General features: G+C 48.5%; 1 protein-coding gene across 3 annotated transcripts in view; it reads left to right on the top strand.

Moving 5' to 3' along the window:
* The first annotated feature begins 4,837 nt into the window (after positions 1 to 4,837).
* Positions 4,838 to 10,121, top strand: part of EEF2K (eukaryotic elongation factor 2 kinase) — a 61,656-nt gene continuing 56,372 nt past the window's right edge. For 2 of the 3 annotated variants that reach the window (XM_087417077.1, XM_087417076.1), the window contains exon 1: positions 4,840 to 5,247. The gene's annotated coding sequence lies outside the window, so the exon portion shown is untranslated. Of the gene's footprint in view, positions 5,248 to 10,121 lie in introns of all 3 variants that reach the window. The other variant, XM_087417078.1, reaches the window with a different exon arrangement.

Raw genomic sequence — 10,121 nt, 5'->3', positions numbered from 1 at the left:
GTACTTTCTGCTCAATTTTGCTGTGAACCTAAAACTGCTCTACAACCCCCATGGACATGGTCTCCTGTGGACAGGGGATCTGAGCAGTCAACACTTGAGAACCATTTCCCTCCTGTGGCATGTGTGGCTAGTGCGGTACTCCAGACTTCTCTGAGCCTGTGGGAGGATGACACCCACTTCCTTGAAGCTGGCAACAGCCACGTACCTATGACTGGGCTAGTGCATGTAAGAGCTGGAGTATTCTTCCCAGCAACCTCTCTTCTGCTGCCACACCCTGAAGCACCATGGTGAGATGGAGGCACCCCTTTTGCGGGGTAATAGTTTTATTGCGATATAATTCACATACCATACAATACACCCATTTAAAGTGTATAATTCATTTTTTTTAGTATTTTCACAGAATTGTGCAACCATTACCACAATCAATTTTAGAACATTTTCATCACCCCCGAAAAGAAACCCTGTACTTATTAGTAGTCACTCCATGTTCCCTCCAAACGTCCTTCCCAGCTCCAGGCAACCAATAATCTATCTTCTGTCTTTATGAGTTTCTCTGTTCTGGACATTTCATGTAAATGAAATCATATAATATGTTGCCTTTTGCGTCTAACTCCTTTCACTTAGCGTAATGTTTTTAAGGTTCATCCATGTTGTAGCATGTGTCAGTGCTTCATCCTTTTTATTGCCAAATAATATTCCATTGTATGGATGTACCACATTTTGTTTAACCATTCATCAGTTGACATTTGGGTTCTTTTCACCTTTTGACTATTATGAGGAATGCTGCTGTGAACATTTGTACATAAGTTTTTGTGGGGACATATGTTTTCATTTATCTTGGATATATACCTCGGAGTAGAATTACTGGGTTATATTGTAACCCCATGTTTAATTTTTTCTCTTTCTTTTTTTCCTGAGGAAGATTCACCCTGAAGTAACATCTGTTGCCAATCTTCCTCTTTTTTTTTTTGCTTGAGGAAGATTAGCCCTGAGCTAACATCTGTGCCAATCTTCCTCTACTTTATATGTGGGTCGTTGCCACAGCATGGCTGAGGAGTGGTGTAAGTCTGCACCTGGGATCCGAACCCACGAACCTGGGCCACTGAAGTGGAGCACATGAACTTAACCAGTATGCCATGTTTAATTTTTTGAGGAATTGCCAAACTGTTTTCCACTTTCCATTCCTGCTAGCAGTGTAGAGGGTTCCAATTTCTCCACATCCTTGCTAACACCTGTTATTATCTGACTTCTTGATGCTAGCCATCCTAGTGGGTGTAATTTTGATTTGCATTTTTCTAATGGTTAATGATGTTGAGTATCTTTTCATGTACTTATTGGACATTTGTATATCTTTGGAGAAATGTGTGTTCAAATCTTTTGCTCACTTTTAAATTGGGTTATTTATCTTTTTATTATTGAGTTAGAAGTGCTCTTTATATGTTCTAGCTACAATCCCTTATCAGATATATGATTTATGAATATTTTCTCCCATTCTCTGAGTTGTCTTTTCACTGTCTTGAAGATATCTTTTGCATCCTGTGGGTTATTGAATCCTGTGGATTACTCTAGTAGAGGGAAAAGGAGAAAAACCCAATCCTTGTGGGCAAGGAGAGGGATTTTTCTAATAGAGGTGGGGATTTTGTCCCTCAGAACTTGGAGAGGAGAGGTTTGTCCACATGAAAGAAGGGAGGGCAGGCTTCACGACAGGGAAGCAAGACTTGGAACTGGACAGTGAAGAGTCCCCTGTGAAGGGTTATTCTTCCTCTTGGATACTGTAACATTGAGGGTACAATTTCATTTTTTTCCTCCTATATTTAATTCTCTTCTGCTATTCCAAACTCTTCAATAAAATTTGAACAGCTTTGTGTGATGGTTGAAGGAGGTGATTAAGGACCAAGCAAAAACCATGAATGATGTGACGCACATCTCCTTGCTGAGGCCACCCAGGGCGCCTGCCTTCCTAAAGCTACTGGAAGTGACGCCTCCTCCCCCTTCAGAGCTCAAATGTCATTTCTTCAGAGAAGCCTTCCTGACTAGCTTTGCCTTCATAATCTCTCACTGCCCCCTACACTTCTCACTCATAGCACACTTCACAGTTTATATTGGTAAGGAATAATGACTACTTGAGAAATTTCTGTTTTCTCTTTTCCTACCCCATTAGACAGCCCTCTGAAGGCAGGCCGTTCCCCCAACTCCTAGTGCAATATTTGGCACACAATAGAATTTTAATAAATATTTGCCATAAGAATGAATGACCAGGGGCCAGCCCCAGTGGCCTAGTGATTAAGTTTGACATGCTTTGCTTTGGTGGCCCAGGTTCAGTTCCCAGGCGTGGATCTACACCACTCATCAGTGGCCATGCTGTGGCAGCAACCCATGTACATAAAATAGAGGAAGATTGGCACAGATGTTAGCTCAGGGTGAATCTTCCTCAGGAAAAAAAAAAAAAAATTAATGCCCAGAAAGGCTTACATGCTACCAGCTCAACAACTCCTTGGAAAAGAGAAATTCTCTTTTTTATGGTTACTATAAAGGCCCAGATTAGTATCTCATTGGCCTGGCTTGGGTCACGTGTTTGTCCCTAAACCAGTCAATGAGGCTAAAGGGATGGAATATGCTGATTGGCCAGATCTCGTCATGTATCCATTCTTGAAGCCAGGGGAGTGGGGAGGGTTATTCTCATGAACTGAGAATAGGGTGGGCTTGTCCCCTGAAGACAAATCAAGATGCTCATGCAAAGAAGGGGGATTTCTGCTGGGCAGACACAAATTACAGAGGCTGAGAGAAGTTAAATAACTTGCCCAAGGCCACAGAGCCATAAGTAGTGCAGGTTTTTTTTGGGGGGGGGGGGGCTTGGACAGACTAGCTCAGACTCTTTGTTCCTGCCTGAGTTTCCCACGATCAGATTTTCAGGTGCAATTTTGTCCTTTGACAAAAGCCACAGGAGTTTTCTCAAGTCGACCAAAGGAGCCAGCATTTCAAACCAAAATAATATCTTCTAGATCTTGTATTTTCCAAAATTTGTAGCACAGAGGCCAAAGGATAAAACACTCAATGATGGGTTTCAGGACCATTTCTTTTTTTTCATTCCCCCACCACCTTATGAGACGCTGCCTGTGTTGCTCCCCTGCTCAGGCCTCATAAACTTGAAACCTACTCCGTGCAGAGGTCCTAGCAGCTGGTAAACTGAATGCCTTTACTCTCCTAAGGGAATCTGAATTTTCAGGGGCCTCAAAAACTGAAGAGTCAAGATTTAGGGACAGGACACTTGAGGGGCCAGTATATACCCAGATCTGGAACAAATCCTGGCTCTGCCACTTACTAACTGTGTAACCTTGGGAAAGTCCCTTAACCTGCCTCAGTCTCCCTGTGTATGAAGTGGGTGCAATAAGAGGGTTGTGATGAGAATTAACAGAGATAATGCCTGTAAAACAACTGCATGGCATAAAGGGAATGCCCTGTAAATATCAGCTCCTATTATTATGTCCCCAAATGGCACGTCAAAGCAGGCATTACAAATAACAAGTGGCTCTTGACCACAGAAACATGTTCACAACCTAGCATTGAGGGAGAAAAAGGAGCAATAAATAAGGAGTCTACTCTTGTTAGGAAACATGTAAATAGACCCACATGCATACCCAGATGTCGGCATGTCCCTGTGTCTGGTCTGCCTGCACCTGTGGTCTGTGTTTGCCTAGGGCTCACCTGGACTAAGACTCAGCCCTCCCTCCAGTTCCATGGGAGAATTTAGTCACTCACACCATTCCAGCCCAAGGAGGCTTCACCGAGGAACTCTGTGGGGCACAGGGAGGGAGTTAGGTTGCACACCCTACAGCAAACTATTCAACAGCCCCGGCTAGACACTCTCCTACTGGAAGCTGTCTCCTTCCCTCCCACAGTGCTGGGCAGCTTCCACCTGTGCCCTCCCTCCCTCTCACCTGCCGGATCCTTCAAATTCCTCTCCCCTTTTACTACACAGAGTAACTCAGCAGACCACAAACCCGCAGGAGACCTGAAATATAGATGCCCTTTGCCAAGAGGAGCCACCTTACAAATCTTTTGGGCAAGCCTATATCTATAAGCCTCAGTTTTATGATCTGTAAAATAGAGCTATGAAACCTGCCTCCTGTTGGTGTGAAGATGGAATGAGATAAATCACTCAATAAATATCACTGTCATATTTATTTCTAAAATAAGAGTTGTGAAATTTCTAAAATTTCACTAGAAAAGTATCTGGCAGGAGATAATATCAACATGTTCACAGCAGTTATCATTAGTTTTATTTCCCTTTCTTCTTTATACCTTTCCGTATTTAGCCATTCATTCCACAGGTATTTATTAAGCACTCACTATGTGCCCGGCCCTGGGCTAAGAGTTAGGAATACAAAAAAGTACTAGACAGGTAAGGAACTCTAGAGGGGCTATTAATCAGACAATTAAACAAATATTTGCAATTGTCATAAGTGCCTAAGTTTTTACACAGCAGAAATCAGAAAAAAAACAAAAGCAATTTCTGATAAAAAATATTTTAAGGTTATGCATAGAGACTTAAACGATGAGATCAGATTATTAGTGATCTTGGAACGCACTTGAATACAGGAACTAGGCAGGCAGCAGACGGAGCACGGCAAGGCAGCGTGGGAGACGGGGCGGCCGGCTGCGCTTCTCGAATTACCCACTGGGAGGGCGCCCCCTCGCAGTGGTTGCTAGGCCCGCCGCACGCATTCGATCCGGACGCCGTGTACTCAGCGGGCTGGGGAGCCGCGGGCGCAGCGCCCGTTATTGCGCTGGGGCCTCGGAGCCGGCGCCGGAGTTCCCCACGGCGGCTGCAGGAGCAGCGGCGGCCACCGGGGGACGGCCACGTGAGCGCGGCGCCAAGCGCGCCCGGCCGCAGCCCCGCCCCTGCCCGCTGGCGCCTGCCCCAGCCCCAGCCCCAGCCCCAGCTCGGCTTCTGCCGGGATCCGACGCCTGGACGCCCCGCGCTGCAGCTGCCCCAGCTCCGCTGACGGTCGCCTGCGCTCGCGCCCCTGGCACGCGCCCCCCGCGCCCTGGGATCGATCCATCCGCTCCACGCGGCCCCCGCTGCCTCCCCGGAGCGCCGGCCCCGGGCCCCGCTCGCCGCTCCCCGGCACTCTCGGGGGGCCCTTCCGCCCTGCACCCTGGAGCACCGGGCCGCGAGCCTTTGCCAACTCGTCTGGATCCTCGCGGCCGTGGGCAGCGGCTGCGGCTCCTGTCGGCCCGAGGGAGGTAGGTGCGGGCCCCGGTTAGCCGGGGGTCCGGGATCGCGCGCCGCAAGCCTGCGCGCCCCGGTGCAGCCGGCGCCCCGAGCGCGCTGGGTCTGGGGCTTGAAAGTGGGGCTCGAGGCGGCGCGGAAGGAGAGTGTGCGGGGCGCTTCTCTTGTGATTAAACTTTTCGGAGCTCAGTATTTGCTTCTGTAAAATGGGGGAGTTGTGCAGTGTAACGGCAGTGTCTATTGAGAAAACACTTGGCACGCGGCGGGCTGGGAGAGGCAGTTTGGGCGCCTCCGTCCGGGGCGCCTCGGCGCCCGCAAAGGGTGGGGGCAGCGCTGCCATCCTGTCCTCTGCAGGGCTTGGAGCCGCATCCCCCACCTCGGCCCCTGAATAAGAGGCCCGAATTCCCCGAACCTCCAAGACAGTGTAGACGCGCCCTTGCTGCATTGTTGGCTACGGGAGTTAGGGTGTTGGCAGGTTCCGTTGACAAGTGCGCCAAGGGGCCAGGCATTAATATGCGAGTGGCGGCGCGGGGGCGGGGGCCTCTGGGTAAGTCCCGGCCTAGATCTGCCTGCGTCAGCGTGGGGGGATTGCGAGAAAGCAGCCCAGCTGCGCCCCTAGTGTGACAGATGGGCTGCATGGGAGGGGGGTCGCTACGTCTGCCTTGTGGGGACGCTCTCTGGGAGCCTGACTTCTGGGTCCTCGGCCCTGGGCGCTGCCTGTCTTGGGGCCACTCAGCCAAGAAATTGGGTAACCTCGTCCACCCTCTGATTTTACTGAGGAGGAAACCGAGGCTCAAGGTGGTCTAACAGCAGACTCTAATAAGCAAGATGGACTAAGTGTGGGAGTACAGAGCAGGGAGGTGGGAGCTGATAATGCCCACTGTGTGGATGTGTGTGTGGGGGGGAGGGTTATCGGGGAAGGCTTCCTGGAGGAGGAGATGTTTGAACTGAGCTGGAAAGGATGCTAGGGGAAGGAGGTGGGGTTTAGAGATAGAGGTATGCAAGTGTCTTCCTTCTCTGTGGCCTCCACAGCACCTTACATTCATTCCTTTGTTCGTGTATTAATTCAACAAATGCAATAAAGCTTCTTGATGACATGAATTCAGGTGTAACATGTTTGGGATTGCCATCCCGCCTTCTCTCAGTCCCCTTCTCAAGGAAGGGATTGCTGGGCTGGGGTCTCAAGTTCTTATCTTCTGCAGGAGATGGGGGGAAGCAGGAAGTCAGGGCCCAATGGTTACTTGAAATGGTTTCAGTTTACAAGATCAACTGTGTACATTTTATAATTTACAATTTTTTTCTTTTGTGCTTTTTGTGACAGTCCTTTTTTGGCTGATTAAAGATATTTCACTAATTTGATTTAAAAATATTTTTAATGTATTATGTGGCAGAGACGGCTACTGGTCACCAATACCCACGTTCTCTTCTTCCTGGGGTATCACCTGGACACATTTCCCAGGCTCCCTTACAATTTTGGTGGGCCACATGACTGAGTTTTGGCTGATGGAATGTGATCAGAAATAGTGTGTGCCCCTCTCAAGCTTGGACCCTAAAAACCTCGCCCTCTTTCCCCATTTACCAGATGAGTTGGGAGGACTCTGAGGGCCTAGAGGAAGGCAGAGCCACAAGCTGGAAGGAGCCTGGGCCCCTGAGTGACCATGGAGCAGAGCCTCTCCTTTCCACCTCCCCTGGTGGTCTGTGGCTGTCTGCTAAAGAGAGTGGGGCTCCAGTAAGCTCTTTGGATGGTCTGTGGGTGTGAGTGGGGCTTGTTGGCTATGGCCTTCCCCTCGGGGTGATCTGGCTGGGCTGTTCCACTGGAGAAGGGTGTCTTTAGGCCTTTTTTCTCACACTGGTCAGATTCCCCAAAGACGACTTGTCCTGTCTTCAGCAGGATTGGTGTCTGGTTGCCAGGACACTGAGAGCACTGTGGAAGAAAATTGAGGGTCAACAGCAGAAACTTGGATTTGTTTAAGCTCATTCTCTAGGATTCACTCTTTCTGGTCTGATTCTTAAAGCTAAAGCAGAAAAAATTGATGATGAGGACTACATTCAAAGTAATAGCAGCTGGCTGGACTAATTAAAAAATAAAAGTTTTTGTGTTGGGGAGATCAGTTCTGCTGACCAAGAAGCTTACCCCAGTGAACTGAGAATGTTCTAGAAGAAGGTGGTCATAGTGACCACCATGGGATGAAAGAGGCTTGAGCCTTAAAGCGTCGCTGGATTAAACTCTTGTAGCCAAGGCTGATGGGCACAAGCAAGAAGCCTCCAAACGAAGGGAGGAGTGAGTCACTAACAGGCTGATGATAAAGTAGAAGATGACATTCTCTGGGTCCCCATAGTCCCAGGACTGTGGAACACCCAGAGAAGCATTTTAAATGGCTGGAAAGTCAGAGGGTGGACAGTGTTCAGTTCTTCAGTGTGACACTTTCTAGACTTAACGACAACTCCACCGGGAGTGGCTGAAAAGCAGGTGACTCAACTGCAGAGAATTTCTCTAGGCCACTGGTTCTCAAACTTTAGTGCCCATCAGAACCACCTGGAGGGCTTGTTTAAACACAGATTGTTGGACCCACCCCCAGAGTTTAATTCAGTAGGACTGGAGCAGGCCTGAGAATTTGCACAGCTAACAAGTTCCCAGGTGAGGCTGCTGCAGCTGCTGCTGGTCCCAGGACCACACTTTTGGAAGGACTGGGTTAGCCAGTGATGACTGAGTGAAAGCCCGGCATTCAGCCTGCACTGGCCTCAAACTCAATCTCCCACTTTCTAGCCATGTGATCTTGGGCACATCACTTAAACTTTGTGTTCCTCAGTTTCCTCATCTGTAGGATAAAGCTAATAGTGCTTACCTCCTGGGGTTCAGGGGAGGCTTCCTGGAGGAGGTGACATCTAAGCTGAGACCCGAAGGATGAGCAGAGGAGTTGGCCAGGGGACAAGTAGGGAGGGCAGGCTGGGGCCTATGCCAGATGGAGGCCACAGTGTGTGCCACGCCCAGGGAGAGGGGATCCCATGTCCCCCAGGGAGCTGAGAGGAGTTAGGTAGCAAGTGCATAGTAAGTGATACTGAAATGCTATGAATCTGTTCTGGGCTATGTGTCTCAGGGCAGGATCACAGTGGAGGGGAGGCTGACAGGGTGCAGAAAATGGGCTGCCAGGATGGGCCTGGAAGCAGCGCCAGGTTACTTCTGCCCACATTCCATTAGCCTGAATGCAGTCACATGGCCCCACCTAGATGCAAAAGGTGCTGGGAAATGTAGTCCCTGGCTGGTGAGGTGAGCACAAATCCGTGGTGGAGAGCTCGCTGTCTATGCCACCAAGGCTTTTTCTGGCCCCTGGCCATCTCTCTCACCTCTTCACTTTGCTCACTCTGCTCTTTGTTGAATGGGTGAATTTTATAGATAAGGAAGCTGAGGCTCAGAGAGATTAAGTAATTTGCTCAAGGTCACTCAGCTAGTAGTGGCAGAGGCAAGACTTGAATCCAGATCTGTTTGTCCCCAAAGTCTTGTTGGGCCAGAAACTGATCTTGTGTGCCTTTTCAGGGCCTGTCCATGATCCAGGCTTTCCTACTCAGGATCTCAGCCATGTCTTTGAGCTAAGTAACCCCCGGACGCCTTGTAATTATAACCCAATAGACCCTCTACTCCTCCACGCCTGCTGTGCCCATTGTATCAGCAGAAATTGCCAACTTTTCTCCAGTTGCTCATTCATTCATGCAACATGTGTTTACGGAGACATGCAACATGTGTGCCAGGCATTGTGCTCTGGGCTGGGAGCTAGAGAGGAAGAAGACACGGCCCCTTTTGTTTAAGACGCTCACATGGTCTGGCCACCGAGAGGCTGTGTAAACACAGAGTTCCCCTGAGAAGTGAGACATGCTGTATCCATGGTCTGATCTGCCAGGAGTACAGAGTGTCCTGGCTACATGAGACGGGTGCCCAGCAAGTGATTAAAAATTAAAATTCAAGCTCTCTTGTGCATTTTATTAATCGAAGTTATAATTATAATATTCTGTGTTTCTATTCCAAAATGTATTTTTCTAATTTTTAAAACAATAAAACAGCCTTTGCACCATAACAGTGTTACATAAACAGAGCACAGTGTACTGCAATGATATTTTTATGAGCCTTTGCAGAGTGAGTGTTGCCTTATCTCCTTCGGTTCAGCCTTGGGTTGCTGTTCTTATCAGTGAGTAAGCTAATTTTGCTGTCTCTTTCTGGCGTGCATGGAGGTTTGTTTTTAAAGAGGAGAAGAGGGAGAGAAGATTGGGGAGGGCTCCTTGGGATTCCACCAGAATTATTCTAGAGCAGAGTTTCTCAGCCTCAGCACTATTGACAGTTTGGCTGGATAATTGTTGTGGGAGCTGTCCTGTGCATTGTAGGATGTTTAGCAGCATCCCTGGTCTCTACCCACTAGATGCCAGTTGCACTCCTAGAGTTGTGACAACCAAAAATGTCTCCAGACATTGCCAAGTGTCCCCTGAGGGGGCAAAATTGCCCCAGATTGAGAGCCACTGTTCTAGACTATATTTGTCTCCAACTATTGCTCCTGAAACAAATTACTGAAAACTTAATGGCTTAAAACAACACAGATTTATTATCTTATGATTCTGGAATTCAAAAGCCAAGGTGTCATCAGTGCTGTGTTCCTTCTGGAGGCTCTAGGGAAAATCTGTTTCCTTGTCTTTTCCAGCTTCTAGAGATCGCCCGCATTCCTTGGCTTGTGGCCCTTTTCTCCATTTTCAAAGCCAGTTGCAGAGCATCTTCAAATCTTTCTCTGTCTGTGACCCCTGCTTCTGTTGTCATATCTCTTCCTCCAATTCTGACCCTTCTGCCTCATTTTCATAAGGACTGTGGTGATTACATTGGGCTCACTGGATAATCCAGGATAATCTC

Source organism: Ceratotherium simum, chromosome 26 (genome assembly GCF_057802395.1).
Source record: "Ceratotherium simum simum isolate JZ-2026a chromosome 26, ASM5780239v1, whole genome shotgun sequence".
Lineage (NCBI taxonomy): Eukaryota > Metazoa > Chordata > Mammalia > Perissodactyla > Rhinocerotidae > Ceratotherium > Ceratotherium simum.
This window is presented reverse-complemented; position numbering and strand designations above follow the sequence as displayed.